Here is a 20266-nt window from a genome sequence, read left to right as displayed (position 1 = left end):
CCCTCTGTACTTCCTAGGGTCCTACCACTCATTGTGTATTCCCTTGCCTTATTTGTCTGTCCAAAATGCATCACCTCGCACTTTTCAGGGTTAAATTCCATTTGCCACTTCTCCGCCCATCTGACCAACCCGTTTATATCGTCCTGTAGCCGGAGGCTTTCCTCCTCGCAATTTACCACCCCACCAATTTTCGTGTCATCTGCGAACTTACTGATCATACCTTTTACATTTTCATCCAAATCATTTATGTAGATCACAAACAATAAGGGACCCAGCACCGATCCCTGAGGTACCCCACTGGACACAGGCTTCCAGTCACAAAAGCAACCTTCGACCATCACCCTCTGCCTCCTGCCACTCAGCCAGTTTAGGATCCAACGCGCCAAGGCACCCTGGATCCCATGGGCTCTTACCTTCTTGACCAGTCTCCTATGCGGGACTTTGTCAAAAGCTTTACTGAAGTCCATGTAAACCACATCCACAGCATTTCCCTCATCCACCCCACTAGTCACCCCCTCGAAAAATTCGATCAGATTTGTTAGACATGATTTACCCTTGACAAAGCTATGCTGACTATCCCCGATTAATCCTTGCCTCTCCAAGTGGAGATTAATTTTGTCCCTCAGAATTTTTTCCAATAATTTCCCCACCACAGATGTTAGACTCACTGGCCTGTAATTCCCTGGTTTATCCCTGCTACCCTTCTTGAATAATGGTACTACGTTAGCTGTTCTCCAGTCCTCTGGTACATCCCCTGTGGCCAGAGAGGTTCTGAAAATTTGTGTCAGAGCCCCTGCAATCTCCTCCCTTGCCTCCCACAGCAGCCTGGGATACATCTCGTCCGGGCCTGGGGATTTATCCACTTTTTGGCCCGCTAAAACCGCTAGCACCTCCTCCCTCTCGATGCTAATATGTTCAAGTATGTCACCGTCCCCTTGCCTGATTTCTATGTCTGCATCGTCTTTCTCCATAGTGAACACAGATGCAAAAAATTCATTTAAAACCCCGCCTACATCCTCTGGCTCTACACACAGATTGCCACTTTGGTCCGTAATGGGCCCTACCCTTTCCCTGGTTATCCTCTTGCCCTTAATATACTTATAAAACATCTTAGGATTTTCCTTTATTTTGCTCGCCAGTGTTATTTCATGGCTCCTCCTCGCCCTCCTAATTTCTTTTTTAAGTATGCCCCTGCACTTTTTATACTCCTCTAGGGCTTCTTCTGTCTTTAGTCTTTTGTAACTGCCAAAAGCCCCCCTTTTATTTCTAATGCATTTTTGTATATCCCTTGTCATCCAAGGTTCCCTTTGCTTGTTGGTCCCACCCTTGACCTTTACAGGAACATGTTGGCGTTGTACTCTCTCTATTTCCCTTCTGAAAGTCTCCCACTGTTTTGATGTGGATTTTCCTATAAGCAGCTGCTCCCAGTCCACTTTGGCCAGATCCTGCCTTATCATATTAAACGTCCAATCAAACTCAGTCACCGTCCTTTCCTTTCCCCACTGGGGCAGTCTCGGATCAGTCATTTCTCCAAACTAGTTGAAGTTATTCTCCGGCATTAACTTATAACCAAGTTTGAGATCGTGTAAGATTCAGTTATCTGTTCTGTCACTCACGCTGACACTGGTATAATAAACACACAGCAGCAACAACAACTTGCATTTCCATCGAAACACATCGCAAGGTGCTTCACAGAAGCCAAGTCCGACAAAAGATGGGCTCAGACTAAAGGAGGTAGAAGGAGGCGTGGTCAGATTGTTGGTCACAGCAGTGAGTTTCGGAGGGTTCTAAAGGAGGAGGAAGCTGGAGAGGTTTAGGTGGGGAATTGATGAGCATTGAGCCGGGACAGCCGAAGGCACAGCCGACATAGATGGGGGGAGGAGAAGGTGAAATGCCACAAGAGGCCAGAGTCACAGGAATAGAGAGATCTTGGTGGTGGGGGATTGTAGGGCTGGAGGAGCTTAGGAGAGACAGGAAGGGACAAGGCCATGAAGGGATTTAAACAACGATGTAGAGTTTTAATTTGGAGGTGTTGGGGGTCCGGGAGCTAATGTAGGTTCGCAAGGACAGGGATGATCGGTGAGGAGAGCTTTGATGCTCTTTGACGCCCGACAGTCCCGGCCCCGACGCCCCCGCCAACACGGCCCCGACGCCCCCGCCGACACGGCCAGAAGGAGATTTTATGTGACCAAACTTTTGATCAAAGAAGTAGGTTTTAAAGAGCGTCTTAAAGGAGCAGAGAGAGGTAGAGATGCTTAAAGAGGGAATTCCAGAGCTTAGGGCCTCCGCAGTGAAAGGCACGGCCACCAATGGTGGAGAGAAGGAAATCGGAGATGTGCCACATGTCAGAATTGGAGGAGCGCAGGGATTTCGGCGTGATGTAGGACTGGAAGAGATTACAGACATAGGGAGGGGCAACGCCACGGTGGGGGTTTGAAAACAAGGATAAGGATTATAAAATCAATGTAATGCCAGACCCGGAGCCAATACAGGTCAGCGAGCACAGGGATGATGGGTGAACGGGGCTTGTTGAGAGTTAGAATACACGGAGCAGAGTTTTGGAGGAGTTCAAGTTTATGGAGAGTGGAAGACAGGAGAGCCTTGGAACAGTCAAGTCTAGAGGTAACTGTTAAGTCCGTGAATGATTGAGACACGGACTAGCAGGAGAGAAACAAACAAGTCTTTACTGGTGAAAGGCATAAACGAAACTAACCAACAGAGGCTCTCTAGCGCCTTTTATACAGGCGTGGTCACTGCCGGTACTGCAGGCTGAGACCAGTTATTCTCTTAAAGGTACATACACAACAATTCCTCCCCTTTTAGATAAACAGTACATAACATTCATTTAACAACTAATGATAACGAATTACAATCACAATTACTGTTGCTTGATACATTGGTTAAGTTTAAGCAATTATAAGTTCAGTCTTTGAGGGGGCTTCCTGATTCTGTCTGGATAACGCCTCTTTGGAGTATCAGGTTCTTTGGCAATGTTGAGTCAGAATCAATGTCGTTGTTTGGTTCATCTGCTTCCAATATTACCGGTTCTGCGGTAGCTGCAATTGGAACGTCGATTTCATTACCAGGTGTATCAGATCGTGGTGTGGAGTTGACGTTTTCCAGTGACTCTAGAATCTGGTCAGCATGGCGTCTTACAATGCTACCCCAACATCCACGGTATACATGAGAGGTCCTTGTCGTGTACAAATCGTTCCTGGCTGCCATTTCTCAGTGCGGTAGTCCCGGGCCAAAACTGGTTGACCTATCTTAAAACTCCTGGTCGGCCTTTCATTCATATTCTGAAACTGCCTGTTCTCCACATCTCTTCGGACGTTTGGCTTAACCAAATCCAAGCGGCATCGTAGTCTTCGATTGAAGAACATCATGGCTGGAGTTTGGTTGGTAACCGCATGTGTCGCATTCCGGTAGGCAAACAAGAAGTTGTCCACCTTGTGTTGTAGGGGTATATCTTCATTACACATTGCCTTGATAGCCTTCTTGAATGTTTGGACAAACCTCTCGGCCAATCCATTAGTGGCTGGATGATATGGGGCAGATGTGTAATGCTTAACACCATTGTTCTTTAAGAACCTCCAGAACTCTTCAGACACAAACTGTGGTCCATTGTCAGAGCAAATCTGTTCAGGCAGCCCATTCCTGGCGAATATGGTTCGTAAAACAGTGATAGTTTTTTCTGTGGTGATTGAGGACATTTTTATTACCTCTGGCCACTTTGAATGTGCATCCACCGCAATTAAAAACATCGAGTCCATGAAGGGACCAGCAAAATCAATGTGCACCCTTTGCCATGGAGATGAGGGCCACGCCCATGGATGCAGAGGAGCTTGTGGTGGGGCGTTTTGGACCTTCTGGCATCCTGCACAGCTCTTGGTCATCTCTTCGATTTCTCTATCGATTCCCGGCCACCACACAAACGCTCTGGCTAAGCTCTTCATTTTTAACCCACCCAGATGACCCTCATGAAGCTCATTCAGCACTCTATCTGTCAACTTAGGTGGAGTTACTACTCTGGATCCACACATCAAGGTTCCTCTGCACACTGACAGCTGTTCTCTTCTTGGCGAAAATGCTGGCAGCAGTGGTTCGCCATGTGCTGGCCATCCCTTCACCGTTAAATCATAGACCCGTGATAGTGTTGGGTCATTCCGTGTTTCCTTTTCTATGTTTGCATTCGTCACAGGGGGACATTCGACTATGGTCGAGTGGAATAACTCCATTGGATCCACTGCAAGGTCTTCTTCTTCCACCGTCGGCAACGGTAGACGTGACAATCCATCAGCATTTCCATGCTGTTTAGTTCCCCTGTACTCGATGTCATATTGGTGTGCCCCTAGGAAAAGGGACCATCTCTGCAGCCGTTGTGCTGTCATTATCGGTACGCCCTTCTGAGGGTTGAAAATGGAGACAAGAGGTTGATGATCGGTTAGTAGAGTAAATTTTTGACCGTGCAGATAGTGATTGAACTTCTTCACCCCCCACACTAGGCTGAGGGCCTCTCTGTCAATCTGGGCGTAGTTACGCTCGGCAGAAGTTAACGAGCGTGACGCAAAAGCTATCGGCCTCTCCAAACCATCAAGGAATGTATGTGACAGTACCGCCCCAATGCCGTAGGGAGACGCATCACACGCCAGCCTGATTGGCAGTGCTGGGTTGTAGTGAGCCAATACTTCCTTCGAAGTGATTAACTCCTTACTCTTCTGAAAAGCACGTTTACAATCATCGCTCCATTTCCATGCAACCCCCGTTTGTAGCAGGGCATTCAGTGGATGCAGAATTGTCGACAAATTTGGCAAAAACTTATGATAGTAATTCACCAACCCGAGGAATGACCTCAGTTGCGACACATTTTATGGCGCTGGGGCCTTAACAACCGCTTCAATTTTGTCAGGGGACTTATGTAACCCCTCTTCATCAATCACGTGGCCACAATACGATATCTGTTTCTTAAAAAATTCACACTTGGGGCGGTTGGCTCGCAGCCCATGTTCCTGTAGTCTAGTGAGCACCTGTTCTAGGTTGTTAAGGTGTTCACTGTCATCTTCACCTGTTACAAGGATGTCGTCCAAGTGACACTGAGTCCCCGGAATCCCTTGCAACACTTGTTCCATCGCTCTTTTCCATATCGCCGGAGCCGATGCTACTCCGAATACCAATCGATGATACTGGTGAAGACCTTTGTGAGTGTTTATCGTGAGATACTTCCTAGAGGACTCTTCAACCTCCATCTGCAAATATGCTTGTGCTAGGTCAATTTTTGTAAAACGCTTCCCTCCAGACAGTCAGGCGAAGATGTCTTCTATCCTTGGAAGAGGATATTGTACTGTGTGAAGGACAGGGTTCACCATCACCTTGAAATCCCCACAGATGCGAATCTTCCTTGGCTCTCCGGACTTATTGCTTAACGTTTTCTTCATGACAGGAACGATGGGTGTCGCCCACTCGCTCCAGTCGACCTTAGACAACACGCCCGCCTTCTCCAGCTCTGCCTCGACGGCTGGACGAATTGCATATGGTACCGGTCTCACTTTGAAAAACTTGGGAACTGCATTCTCTTCTATTTTTAATGAGGCGGTTATGCCTTTAAGCGTGCCCAGTTCTTGTTGAAATACCTCTTTGGCGTTAGCTAAGATTGTTGACAATCGTCCAGGAGTGACATCTTCATCTTTTTTACCGTCCACCGTCATGGCATGAATGGAATGCCAATCTAAGTTTATCTTCCTGATCCATTCCCATCCCAATAATGGTGGTCCACCATTTGGCAGTATGTAGATACAATTTCCGTATTTTCTTGCCATTGTATTCGACAGGCACCCTTATTTTTCCTCTGGGGTATACTTTTTGCCCCGTATACGTCGTCAAGATAATGGATGTCTCTCTCAAGGGTTTGTGTGAAAATAGCCGCTCATAGTCTCGTCGATTCATGACGGTTAGCACTGATCCTGTATCCAATTCCATTTTAACTTGGGACCCTGCTATCGTGAGGGTGACCCAAATGGTTCGGTGATCCTCTTTTGCGATTACATTGTGAAGTTTGAGACAGCTTAATCTCCTGTTCTCGGATTCACTATCGCTCATCTGGTCTTCGGAACTACCGTCCGTCATCTTTTGTACTTTCTTGTACGGTTCCTTAGTAGCCTTTTTGTTGTCGCTGGTCTTCTTCCCAGACCTACAAACTCGTGCAATGTGTCCAATCTTCCCGCATTGTCTGCATATTTTGTCTTTGGACCAGCAGTCCTTCTGGTCATGGTTAGTTCTGCCGCAGCAATAACATTTTGCAAATCCCAGTGTCATTTCGTGGGTGCCGTATTCCTGTGGTTTTTGTTGAATTTCTGCAGCTCGCCTGGCTGCTGCTTCACACGATACTGCCACGCTGAAAGCCTTATCTAGCGTCAGCTCTTTTTCTGCGAGTAACTTCTTCTGTGTTCCTTCACTCAGGAGTCCACAGACAAATTTGTGACGTAGGGTATCTGCCAGTCCTGCTCCGAACTGGCAGAGCTTTGATAGCTTGCGTAGTTCTGTAAGATACTCAGCATTGCTCTCATCTTTGTGCTGAGTTCTCCTGTGGAATTTAAATCTTTCTGCTATCAACAGCGGTGCAGGGTTTAAGTGCTCCTGTAGAACAGCAACAATTTCGTTAAAACTCTTCGCCTTCGGTTTGGCTGGAGTAATCAGATCCCGCAATAGGCCGTACGTTCTAGCGCCCATTATGTTTAGCAATATTGATGCCTTTTTCCCTTCCGCTATTTAATTTGCCTCGAAATATACCTCGACTCTTTCCACATACGTGGTCCAGTCCTCTAATGTATTATCAAAAGCAGTGTTACAGCCAGTCTTTAGCATCTTGCAAATCTAAAATGGTGCCTCCCGCGCTTTGCCTTCTTCTCGGATTTAACAAAATGGCACCTCCCGCGCTTTTCCTTCTTCCCCGCTGTTGTTAGCGCTGCTCTCCACGGTTTCTTGCGTGTATTCTTTTTCCTTTATTATTTTTCCATCGTGGAGCGGACCGTCTGGAACACTTCCCTCCCTCTTCTGAGGTCGGAACGCTGCCCAGCTTTGAAACACCGGCCGCGCCCTGTATGCGCCACCCTCTCTCTCTCTCCTTGCTTCCCGACTCGCTGCCCGGCCCCGTTGCAGCCCAGGAAGGATCAGAGCACTACCTGCCACCAGCCTGATTAGCTGGGAAACCACGGACCGAGGAATCCAGCCTGGCTCTGGACAGTCTCTCCTGCAAGTTTTGAAATCGATGATTGACGGTCGACGCCCGTTTCTCGAGTTTCACTGGCCTATTTTTTTTTTTCTTCTGGCTCCGACCATCAACACGTCGTCGGAGCTGCTGCTGAGTTGCAGGTAAGTTCGTTTCCTCCTCGTCGCCAGTGTTAAGTCTGTGAATGATTGAGACACGGACTAGCAGGAGAGAAACAAACAAGTCTTTACTGGTGAAAGGCATAAACGAACCTAACCAACAGAGGTTCTCTAGCGCCTTTTATACAGGGGTGGTCACTGCCGGTACTGCAGTCTGAGACCAGTTATTCTCTTAAAGGTACATACACAACAGTAACAAAGGAATGGATGAGGGTATCAGCAACAGATGAGCTGAGGCAGGGGCAGAGACCAGCGCTGTTAGAGCTGGAAGTAGACGGTGTTGGTCATGGAGTGGATATGTGGTCAGAAGCTCATCGTATGGTCAAATACAACAGCAAGGTTGCGAATGCTCTGATTCAGCCTCAGACAGTGGGCAGGGAGAGGGATGGAGTCGATGCCTCGGGAACACAGCTCGTGGCGTAGACTGAAGGCAATGGCTAATGGTACCTTTCTACCTGCCCCACAGGTGCTGTTCACCCATGAGAATCCCTCCCGCTGACAGAGCTAGTTGACACTATTCAAGCATCTCCACACATCAGCAGGGTGCACGGTCAGGAAACACTTACAATGGAAAGCCTGGTCACACTCACAGGCCGAGGGGTTGGACGTCCAACGGGCACAGGGGTTAGGTCAGTGTGGCACGGGTAGAGGCAGAGCAAAGAGAGGGGGAGGCAGGGGGCAGAGTGGGAGCAGGAATTTATTGCACTCTGGACAGTCTTACCCTGAATATAACAGACATTGTACAAGGGAGGAAACTTACATCTCTTCTAATATCAAAACCAACTTCTAATATTGTTACTAACAGCAAAATATTGCAGATGCTGGAAATCTGTCATAAAATCTGAAAATGCTGGAAACACTCAGTGGGTCAGGCACTGTCTGTGGGGAGGGGACGGTGGGGTTAACGGTTCAGGTCAATGACCTTTCCCGAGAACAGGTTCAGGATCTGAAACATTAACCCCACCTTCCTCTCCCCATAGTCGCTGCCTGACCCGCTGAGTGTTTCCAGCATTTTCGGCTTTTATTTCTAATATTATTACTCATCCCCATTTCAGACTATATTCTGTGTTTTACTTGGTTTGGGTTCTCACCATTTCAGAATCCACTGGGAATCTGATGCTAGCTGTGTATCCGACGTTGATATTGGAAACACATTCCCTGCTTGCTTTGACCGGTGTTGTTCTACTTCTGTATTGTGTGTGTCTGTGACCAATGAAACAGGAGGCAAACACTCACCCATCATTTAATGTCTTTCACCGTCCCTAGCAATGGGACTCTCTCTGATATTTCTCCCCAGTCCATCTCCAGGACCAGTGTGTATCAGAGTCAATGGGACTCTCTCTGACCTTTCTCCCCAGTCCATCTCTGGAAGCTCTTTGAATTGGAAGGGTTCCCTTTGGTTGGTGCTCTCACAATCCTGTGTATTTCACCAGCTGTTGTTCCTCATTCTACAATCCCTGTTTAATCCAGCTGTGGACCTTCCTCAATCACTCCGTCATTCCCCAGGAGATCTGATAATGGCAGAGCAGAAAATGAGAACAATATTGATGTTGTGAACTGGAATGTAGTGTACAATTTTCCTCCAAAGTTTCAGATAAGTAAAAGTTCAGGGCCGAGTATTTCTGTTTGATTTTAGCCATTTCCTCAGATCCTCGTCCTGCCTGCCTGGGCTTCTCAAACATTACCAGAATTCTGGATGGAAATGTACAATTTCTCTGTGCTTTAGAGAAACCGTTGCTATCTGATCTCACTGGTTCCATTCTCCCCGGGTTACACACTGTCTGATCTCACTGGGCCCATCCTCCCCGGGTTACACACTGTCTGATCTCACTGGGCCCATCCTGCCCGGGTTACACACTGTCTGATCTCACTGGGCCCATCCTACCCGGGTAAAACACTGACAAATCTCACTGGGCCCATCCTCCCCGGATTACACACTGTCTGATCTCACTGGGCCCATCCACCCCGGGTTAAACACTGTCTGATCTCACTGGGCCCATCCTCCCCGGATTACACACTGTCTGATCTCACTGGGCCCATCCTCCCCGGGTTAACACTGTCTGATCTTACTGGGTCCATCCTCCCCGGGTTACACACTGTCGGATCTCACTGGGTCCATTCTCCCCGGGTTACACAGTGTCTGATCTCACTGGGCCCATCCTCCGAGGTTACACACTGTTTGATCTTACTGGGTCCATTCTCCCCAGGTTACACAGTGTCTGATCTCACCGGGCCATTCTCCCTGGATTACACAATCATAGAAATTTACAGCACAGAAGGAGGCCATTCGGCCCAGCATGTCCTTGCCTGCCGACAATGAGCTAATCCCACTTTCCAGCACTTGGTCCGTAGCCTTGTAGGTTACTGCACGTCAAGTGCATATCCAAGTAATTTGTTAACTGTGATGAGGGTCTCTGCCTCTACCACCCTTTCAAGTAGTGAGTTCCAGACCCCCACCATCCTCTGGGTGAAAATATTTCTCCTCAAATCCCCTCGAATCCTTTGACCAACTGCTTTAAATCTATGCCCCTTGGTTATTGACCCCTCTGCTAAGGGAAATAGGTCTTTCCTATCCACTCTATCTAGGCCTCTCGTAATTTTATACACCTCAATTAGGTCTCTCCTCAGCCTCCTCTGTTCCAAAGAAAATAACCCCAGTCGATCCAAGCTTTCCACATAGCTAAAATTCCCCAGCCCGGGCAAAATGCTCATAAATCTCCTCTGCACCCTCTCTCGTGCAATCACATTCTTCCTGTAATGTGATGACCAGAACTGCCCACAGTATTCTAGCTGCGGCCTAACTAGTGTTTTATACAGTGCAGGCATAACCTCCCTGCTCTTATATTCTATGCCTCGACTCAAAGACCTTTCTCCCCGGTCCATCCACTAGAGGGTGCAGAGTAGATTTAATTATTTTCACCCAGAGGGTCGTGGGGGGTCGGGAACTCACTGCCTGAAAGGGTGGTAGAGGCAGAAACACTCAGCACATTTAAAAAGTACTTGAGTGTACACTTGAAGAGCCATAACCTACAGGGCTATGGACCAAGAGTCTGCAGGACCAGTTCATGGAATGCATTCGGGCCAGTTTCCTAGAACAATATGACAGGGAACCAACCAGGGAATAAGCAATTTTAGATATTGCACTGTGTAATGAGACAGGGTTAATTAGCAATCTCATAGTAAAGGATCCTCTGGGGCAGAGTGATCATAATACGATAGAATTTCACGTTAATTTTGAGAGTGACTTGCTTAAGTCCGAAACTAGAGTCTTAAACTTAAATAAAGCCAAATACATAGGTATGAGGAAATAACAACAGAAAATGCTGGAAAAACTCAGCAGGTCAGGCAACATCCGTGGACAGAAATTTGAGTTGACGTTTCATGTCGAACCCTTCTTCAAAACTGGAAAGAAAAGATAGATCGGAGGCAGGGCTGCGATCGGACAAAAGAATAAAAGAAACAAAAGAAGTAAAAAAGAGACAATAAAAGGCGTTAGAAGCTAGACGAGATGGTAATAGGCTGAGATTGGGTATGAGGGGCGGGTTGACTAAGGTAGATTGGAAAAATATATTAAAAGGTATGGCGGTAGATAAGCAGTAGCTAGCATTTAAAGTAATATTTCATAATTCTCAACAAAAATACATTCCATTGAGAGACAAAAACTCCATGGGAAAAGTAATCCAACCGTGGCTAACTAAAGAAGTTATGGATAGCGTTAGATTGAAAGAAGATGATTAAAATGTTGCAAAGAATAATAGTAAGCCTAAGGATTGGGAGAGTTTCAGGAACCAGCAAAGGTTGACCAAAAAATTGATTAAAAGGGGAAAAATGTAATGACAGAAAACTAGCAAGAAGTATAAAAACAGACTGTAGAGCTTCTACGAGTATGTAAAAAGGAAGAGAGCGGCAAACGTAAACATTGGTCCCTTAGAGGCTCAGACAGGAGCAGTTATGGGGAATAAGGAAATGGCAGAAACGTTAACCAAATATTTTGTATCTGTCTTCACAGTAGAAGACACAAAAAAGCATACCAAAAATGGTGGGGAACCAAGGGTCTAATGAGGGTGAGGAACTTAAGGTAATTAATATAAGTAGAGAAAAAGAACTAGAGAAACTAATAGGACTAAAAGCCGACAAATCCCCTGGACCTGACGGCCTACATCCTAGGGTTCTAAAAGAGGTGGCTGAAAAGATAGTGGATGCAATGGTTTTGATCTTCCAAAATTCCCCAGATTCTGGAATGGTCACAGCGGATTGGAAGGTCGCAAATGTAACACCGCTATTCAAGAAAGGAGCGAGAGAAAAACCAGGGAACTACAGGCCAGTTAGCCCGACATCAGTCATCGGGAAAATGCTGGAATCCATTGTTAAGGAAGTGGTATCAAGTCACTTAGAAAAATCATAACATGATTAGGCAGAGTCAACATGGTTTTATGAAAGGGAAATCATGTTTGACATTTTATTAGAGTTTTTGAGGATGTAACTAGCAGGGTAGATAAAGGGGAACCAGTGGATGTAGTATATTTGGATTTCCAAAAGGCAATCGATAAGGTGCCACATAAAAGATTGCACAAGGTTAGGGCTCATGGGGTTGGGGGTAATATAGTAGCATGGGCAGTGTATTGGTTAACGGACAGAAAACAGAGTAGGGATAAACAGATCTTTTTCAGGTTGGCAATTTGTAACTAGTGGGGTGCCGCAAGGATCAGTGTTGGGGCCACAGCTATTTACAATCTATATTAATGACCTAGATGAAGGGACCAAGTGTAATGTATCCAAGTTTGCTGAGGATACAAAGCTAGGTGGGACAGTAAGCTGTGAGGAGAAGACAAAGACACTGCAAAGGGATATAGATAGACTGAGTGAGTGGGCAGTAAGGTGGCAGATGGAGTATAATGTTAGGTTATTCACTTTGGTAGGAAGAATAGAAAAACAGAATTTTTTTTAAATGGTGAGAAACTTTTAAATGTTGGTGTTGAGAGAGATTTGGTTGTCCTCGTGCAAGAAACACAGCAACCTAGCATGCAGGTACAGCAAGCAATAAGGATGGAAAATGGCATGTTGGCCTTTATTGCAAGAGGCTTGGAGTATAAGAGTAAGGAAGTCTTGCTACAATTGTACAGGGCCTTGGTGAGACCACACCTGGAGAACTGTGCACAGTTTTGGTCTCCTTATCTAAGGAAGGATATACTTGCCTTGGTGGCGGTGCAACAAAGGTTCACTGGATTGATTCCTGGGATGAGAGGGCTGTCCTATGATGAGAGTTTGTGTAGAATGGGCCTATGCTCTCTGGAGTTTAGAAGAATGAGAGGTGATCTCACTGAAACATACAGGATTCTGAAGGGGATTGACAGGCTAGATGCTGAGAGGTTCTTTCCCCGGCTGGAGTGTCCAGAACTCGGGGGCAGAGTCTCAGGATAAGGGGTCGGCCATTTAAGACTGAGATGAGGAGGAATTTCTTCCCTCAGACGCTGTGAATCTATGGAATTCTCTGCCCCAGAGGGCTGTGAGTGACGAGTCTTTGGATATATTCAAGGCTGAGAGATGGATTTTTGGACTCTGGGGAATCCAGGGTTATGGAGATGGGGCGGGAGAGTGGAGTGAGGTCGATGATCAGCCAGGATCTGATTGAATGTCGGAGCAGGCTCGAGGGCCGTGTCACCCACTCCTGCTCCTGTTTCTGATGTTCTGAAGGAGTTGGAAAGTGGGACTGGGGAGGATCGCTCTCTGTCGGACAGGCCGGCGTGGACAAGACTTCGTTAGGTTGATTGGCTATGATAAATTGACCCTTAGTGTTAGGGGGATTAAATACGTGGGGTTACAGGGATAGGGTGGGATATGTGTCGGTGCAGGCTCGATGGGCCGAAATGGCCTCTATCTGCACTGTGGGGTTTCTGTGATTCTGTGATGTGATTCTCTGATCCCCACACTCACCCGCACCATCGCCGCCCACCCAGTCTCATATCTGGCTCCATCCGCCGCTCCTCAGTCCGGTTTCCAGTGGCTCCCCCGTAACTCGGCCATTTTATCTCTGGAACTGAGATGAGGAGGAACTACTTCACTCAGAGGGTGGTAGGTCCATGGAATATGCTGCCCCAAAAAGCTGTAGAAGCTACATCATTACATAAATTTAAAACAGAAATAGACAGTTTCCTAGAAGTAAAGGGAATTAAGGGTTACGGGGAGCGGGCAGGAATTTGGACATGAGTCTACGTTCAGATCGGACATGGCCCTGTGGGTAGCGGAGTGGGCCCAGGGGCCGTGTAGCCTGATCCTGCTCCTATTTCGTGTGTCTAATTCTGTTAGATTCAGGAGATGGTTCTGTGATAGTAGATTGGCGGTTAGGATCAGATCAGCCATGATCTTATTGAATGGCGGAGCATGCTCGAGGGGCCGATTGGCCTACTCCTGCTCCTATTTCTTATGTTCTTATGTTCTTATGTTCTTAACAGTGAGCCTTATCTCACAGCAATGGTGAATCCCTCACTCTGTCAGTGCTGGTACTCGTCCCACTCCTGCAGTATTAACAGTGAGCCTTATCTCACAGCACTGGTGAATCCCTCACTCTGTCGGTGCTGGTACTGGTCCCACTCCTGCAGTATTTCCAGTCACTGTTATCTTGCATTGATTGTGGTGACCCAACTTTTGCATTCGTTGTTCTGACCACACACTTGCTGTGTTGGTGACAACCCTATTTTTCCAATACAGGAATGACTGGATCACAGTCTACCGCTCAGCCCTGTTTCAGACTTAACCTCCCACGTGACCCCGTCCCCGCCTCAGACCGAAGCATCACCCTTCTCAGATTGAACTGCACCCCCTCTCCGACTGAACCGCCCCCTTCTCAGACTGAAACCCCCTCTCAGACTAAACCGTCCCCTCTCTCAGACTGAACCCCCTCTCTCAGACTGAACCCCCTCTCTCAGACTGAACCTCCTCCTCTCAGACTGAACCGTCCCTCCCTCAGACTGAACCGTCCCCTCTCTCAGACTGAACCGTCCCCTCTCTCAGACTGAACCGTCCCCTCTCTCAGACTGAAACCCCCCTCTCTCAGACTGAACCGTCCCCTCTCTCAGACTGAACCGTCCCTCCCTCAGACTGAACCGTCCCCTCTCTCAGACTGAAACCCCCCTCTCTCAGACTGAACCGTCCCCTCTCTCAGACTGAACCGTCCCCTCTCTCAGACTGAACCGTCCCCTCTCTCAGACTGAACCGCCCCTCTCTCAGACTGAACCGCCCCTCTCTCAGACTGAAACCCCCCTCTCTCAGACTGAACCGTCCCCTCGCTCAGTCTGAACTGCCCCCTCACTCAACCTGAACCGCCCCTCTCTCAGACTGAACCATCCCCTCACTCAGACTGAATCACCCCCTCTCTCAGACTGAACTGTCCCTCTCTCAGACTGAACCGTCCCCTCGCTCAGACTGAACTGCCCCTCTCTCAGACTGAACCGCCCCCGTCTTGGACTGATCTGTCCCTGGTCTAGGACTGAAACACCCTCTGTCTCTTCACTGTCTCAGAACAATAATACAAATTTATAGAACTCCTTTAACATAATAAAACTTCCGGATCTCCTTTACAGGTGCGTAATCTGAAAAAACTTAGACACTGAGTCACCTAAGGAGATATTAGGACAGGTGAGCAAAAGCTTGTTGAGGGAGGGAGGTTTTAAAGAGTGTCTTAAATGAGGAGAGAGAGGTGGAGAGGGAACTCCAGAGCTTAGGGCCTAGGCAGCTGAAGGCCAATGGAGGGATGAAGGAAATCGGGGATGTACAAGAGGCCAGAATTGGAGGAGAGCAGAGGTCTCGGAGGGTTGTAGGGCTGGAGGAGGTTACAGAGATAGGGAGGAGCGAGGCCATGGATGTGAACTTTAAAATCGATGTTTTGCCGGACCGGGAGTCAATGTAGGTCAGTGAGCACAGGGCTGATGGGTGAACAGGGAGCGGCACTGAATACCATCCAGTCACATGAGAGAAGTGACCATGGAGACATCATTTCCTCCCCATTTAAGCACACCTTCAATCAGCAGTTAAATGGTTAATGTGTTGGCCCTGCGAGCAGCTCGCCCTCCCCGCACTGAAACACCAGACACTGGCTCTGAGGTACGATAGCAAAATACTGCAGATGCTGGAAATCCGAAATAACAACAGAAACTGCTGGAAAAACTCAACAGGTCAGGCAACATCCGTGGAGAGAAATTTGAGTTGACGTTTCGGGTCGAAACCCTTCTTGAAAACTGGAAAGAAAATAAAATAGATCGAAGGCAGGGCTGCGATCGAACAAAAGAAGTAAAAGATACAATAAAAGGTATTCGAAGCCAGACGAGATGGTAATAGGCCAGTGGAGACAAAAGACAGCTGAGATTAGGTGTGAAATGTACTGGCAGGATAGGAGACAACTGCCAGGTGGGAGAGAGAAACAAAAGGAAAGTGGGGGCTGTTGAATCCGTGATTCTAAAAGTATGATGTTTTCCAATAACTAGACGGAGGCTATAAATTAACAATCAACAAGTGTTTACTGGAGGAGGGTATCTAAAGACTAACAGTACAGAGGCATGCTCAAGGCTTATATACCGGTGTGGTCACTGCCGGTACTACAGTATACAGGAGCTGTAAAAGTAGTTCTCTCTTAAAGGTACATACACTACAATTCCTCCCCTTTTAGATTAACAGTACCCATAAAGTGTTAACTGTTATTTGAATGTTAACATGCACATTTAACTGAAATAGTCCATTTATAGATTCAGTCTTTGGGGCGGCTTCCTGATCCTTTCTGGATAGCGCCTTTCCTGAGGTTCTTGTTCTTGGTGCAGAGGCGATTCTGGCCCCCTTTCGTCGGTTAGTTCATCAGTTTCCGCTGCTACTGTTTCTGAGGTAGACGCTACCGGTGTGTCGGGTTCATCCCCAGGTACGCGAGACATGGGGTTGACCCGTTCCTGTGATGCTAGGATCTGGTCGATGTGGCGTCTCACAATGTTCTCCCCGACATCCACTGTGTACATTAGTGACCCCTGCTGTGTGCATATCATTCCGCGTTGCCATTTCTCTGTTCGGTAGTCGCGGGCCAAGCCTGGTTGTCCAACATTGAAGCTCCTTGTCGGCTTCTCATTGATGTGCTGGAATTGCTTATCCTCAACATTCCTTCGCACATTTGGTCTGAGCAAATCCAGACGAGATCTCAACCTTTGGTTAAAGAACATCATGGCCGGGGTCTGGTTGGTAACTGCATGTGTCGCATTTCTGTAGGCTAACAGGAAATTGTCCACCTTATGTTGTAGTGGAATGTCGTCGTCGCACATGGCCCTTACTGCCTTTTTAAAGGTTTGTACGAACCTCTCAGCCAATCCATTTGTGGCTGGATGATACGGGGCGGATGTGTAATGCCTTACCCCATTGCTTCTCATAAATTTCCGAAACTCTTCGGACACAAACTGTGGTCCGTTATCAGAGCAAATCTGCTCTGGCAAGCTGTTCCTGGCAAATATGGTCCGTAGGACTGCAATCGTTTTCTCTGTAGTGATGGAGGACATTTTGATCACCTCAGGCCATTTCGAGTGAGCATCCACTGCTATTAAGAACATTGAGTCCATGAATGGACCAGCAAAATCAATATGCACCCGTTGCCATGGCGAGGAGGGCCACTCCCATGGGTATAGGGGGGCATGTGGTGGTGCATTTTGGACATTCTGGTATCCTGAGCAGCTCTTTGTTAGGTCCTCGATTTGTTGATCGATCCCCGGCCACCACACATAAGCCCTAGCAAGGCTTTTCATTTTCACCCCTCCCAGATGGCCTTCGTGAAGCTCATTGAGCACTCTCTCCCTTAACTTGGGTGGAATTACCACTCGGGATCCACACATCACTGTCCCCTGGCATACTGACAGCTGTTCTCTTCTGGAAGAGAATGCTGGCAACAGTGAGTCGCCATGTGTTGGCCATCCCTTCACCGTCAAATCATATACCCGAGACAGTGTCGGATCATTTCGGGTCTCCTTCTCTATATCCGCGTTAGTTACTGGCAAGCGTTCAATTATCGACGAATAAAATATTTCGAAAGAGTCCACTGCTGGTGCTTCCTCCACAGTAGGCAATGGCAGGCATGATCGCCCATCAGCGTTTCCATGCTGTTTCGTGTCATTATGCTCTATTTCATATTGGTTCGCCCCTAGAAAAAGGGACCATCTTTTTAGCCGTTGTGCAGTCATCACCGGAACTCCCTTCTTTGGATTAAAGATGGAGACAAGTGGTTGGTGGTCAGTCAGCAAGGTGAACTTCTGCCCATGCAGATAGTGGTTGAATTTTTTTACTCCCCATACTAGGCTGAGGGCCTCCCTGTCAATCTGGGCGTAGTTGCGCTCGGCTGAGGTTAGTGACCGAGACGCAAAGGCTACTGGCCTCTCCAACCCGTCTGGAAATTTGTGCGATAGCACCGCTCCAATACCATAGGGTGATGCATCACACGTCAACCGAATTGGCAGTGCTGGGTTGAAATGGGCCAACACCTCTTTTGAGGTGATCAATTCTTTGCACTTCTGGAAAGTTCGTTCACATTCATCATTCCACTTCCATGGTACCCCCGTTTGCAGTAGGGTGTGCAGTGGGTGTAATACTGTAGACAAATTTGGTAAGAACTTATGGTAGTAGTTCACCAGCCCGAGGAACGACCTCAGTTGTGACACATTTTCCGGTGCTGGAGCCTTGACTACTGCCTCAATCTTTTCAGGGGACTTATGTAACCCCTCTTCATCAATGACGTGGCCACAATACGAGATCTGCTTCTGGAAAAACTCGCACTTGTGGCGATTAGCTTGTAGCCCATATTCCTTTAATCTAGTGAGCACCTTCTCCAGGTTGGCGAGGTGATCACTGTCATTTTCGCCCGTGACCAGGATGTCGTCCAAATAACACTGGGTCCCTGGAATCCCTTGCAGGACTTGATCCATTGCCCTTTGCCAAATAGCCGGAGCCGATGCTACCCTGAACACCAGCCGGTTGTATTGGTAGAGACCGTTATGAGTGTTGATTGTGAGGTATTGTTTCGAGGCTTCTTCTACCTCCATTTGCAGGTATGCTTGGGCCAGATCAATCTTAGTGAAGCATTTACCTCCAGATAGTGAGGCAAAAATATCCTCAATCCGTGGAAGCGGATATTGTACCGTGTGAAGGACTGGGTTCACTGTCACCTTAAAATCCCCACAGATGCGGACCTTCTTTGGTTCCCCAGGCGTATTACTCAATGACCTCTTCATTACAGGAACGATGGGTGTAGCCCACTCGCTCCAGCCCACTTTGGACAGTACTCCTGAACGTTCCAAACCTTCCAGCTCTGCTTTGATGGCTGGTCGGGTTCCATAAGGCACCGGTTTGGCCTTAAAAAACTTTGGGCTTGCATTTTCCTCTATTTTAATCGTCGCTGTTATGCCTTTTAGTGTTCCGAGTCCCTCCTGGAACACTTCTTGTGCGTCAGTTAGCATTTTTGACAGTCGTCCAGGTGTGACGTCGTCATCCTTTTTGGCCTCAACCTTCAGTGCCTGTATGGAATGCCAATCTAATTGTATCTTCCAGATCCATTCACGTCCTAGTAGTGGTGGTCCTCCATCTGGCAATACATATAGGTCCATTTTGGGTATTTCCTGGCCTTTGTATATCACGTTCACCCTTATTTTCCCTTTGGGGTAGACTTTTTGCCCTGTGTACGTCTTCAAGACAATCTCTGTAGCTTTCAAGGGTATATGTGAAAAAAGCCGCTTGTAGTCCCTTCGGTTTATGACTGTTAGGGCTGATCCTGTGTCCAATTCCATTTTCACTTGGACTCCATCTATCTTGAGCGTGACGCAGATAGTCTGGTGATCCTCCATTTTGATTACCTTATATAGTTTCAGACAACCCAGTCCCTTGCTTCCGGAGTCTGTATCACTTTTCTGTTCGTCTGAACTACTGTCCATCACCTTATGTACCTTTTTGTACTTCTCCTGTGGAGATTTCTTGCTGCTGGTTTTCTTCCCTGACCTGCAGACTCTTGCTATGTGTCCTGCTTTTCCACACTGTCTGCACACTTGGTCCTTGAACCAACAATCCTTCTGGTTGTGTGTTGTTCTGCCGCAGCGATAACACTTCCCTGCTCCATATGACATTTCATTGGTGCCATATTCTTGCGGTCTCTGTTGTATCTCTGCAGCGCCCCGTGCGGCTGCTTCATGTGATACTGCCATGCTAAAAGCCTTGTCCAGCGTAAGATCCTTTTCTGATAGAAGCCATTTCTGGGTTCCTTCACTTTGAAGTCCACACACAAACTTGTCCCTTAACGTATCTGCTAGTCCCAATCCAACTGGCAGTGTTTCGATAGCTTGCGCAGTTCCGTTAAGTACTCAGCATTACTTTCATCATTATGCTGGTTCCTTTTGTGGAACTTAAATCTTTCTGCTATCAGCAGCGGTGTGGGGTTTAAGTGGTCCTGTAGGATTTCCACTATGCTTTCGAAATTCTTATCCACTGGCTTCTCTGGGGTTATTATGTTTCGCAGTAAGGCATAAGTTTTTGCACCCATGGAATTCAACAAAACCAGTGCTTTCCTAGCATCTGGCACTTCATTCGCCTTGCTGTACACCTCAATGCGTTCCACATATGTCGCCCAATCTTCGACTTCATTGTCGAACGCAGTGACACTGCCACTCTTCGGCATCCCTGGGTGTGGTTAAACTGTCTAAAATGGCGTCTCCCACGCTTTCCTTTCTTCCCGCGCTCGCCCTTCTTCTCCGCTGCAGCTTCTAAAATGGCGTCTCCCGCGCTCTCCCTTCTTCTCTGCGGCTCAATGGCGTCTCCCGTGCTTCCTTTCTTTCCCCGTGGATGCCGCTCAGCCCTTGAGCCCTGGCTGCGCTCTGCATGT

Source organism: Somniosus microcephalus, unplaced genomic scaffold, assembly GCF_052327205.1.
Source record: "Somniosus microcephalus isolate GS21.2 unplaced genomic scaffold, FLI_Smic_1.0 unresolved_chr2, whole genome shotgun sequence".
NCBI classification, from domain to species: domain Eukaryota; kingdom Metazoa; phylum Chordata; class Chondrichthyes; order Squaliformes; family Somniosidae; genus Somniosus; species Somniosus microcephalus.
Note: the sequence above shows the minus strand (reverse complement) of the source record.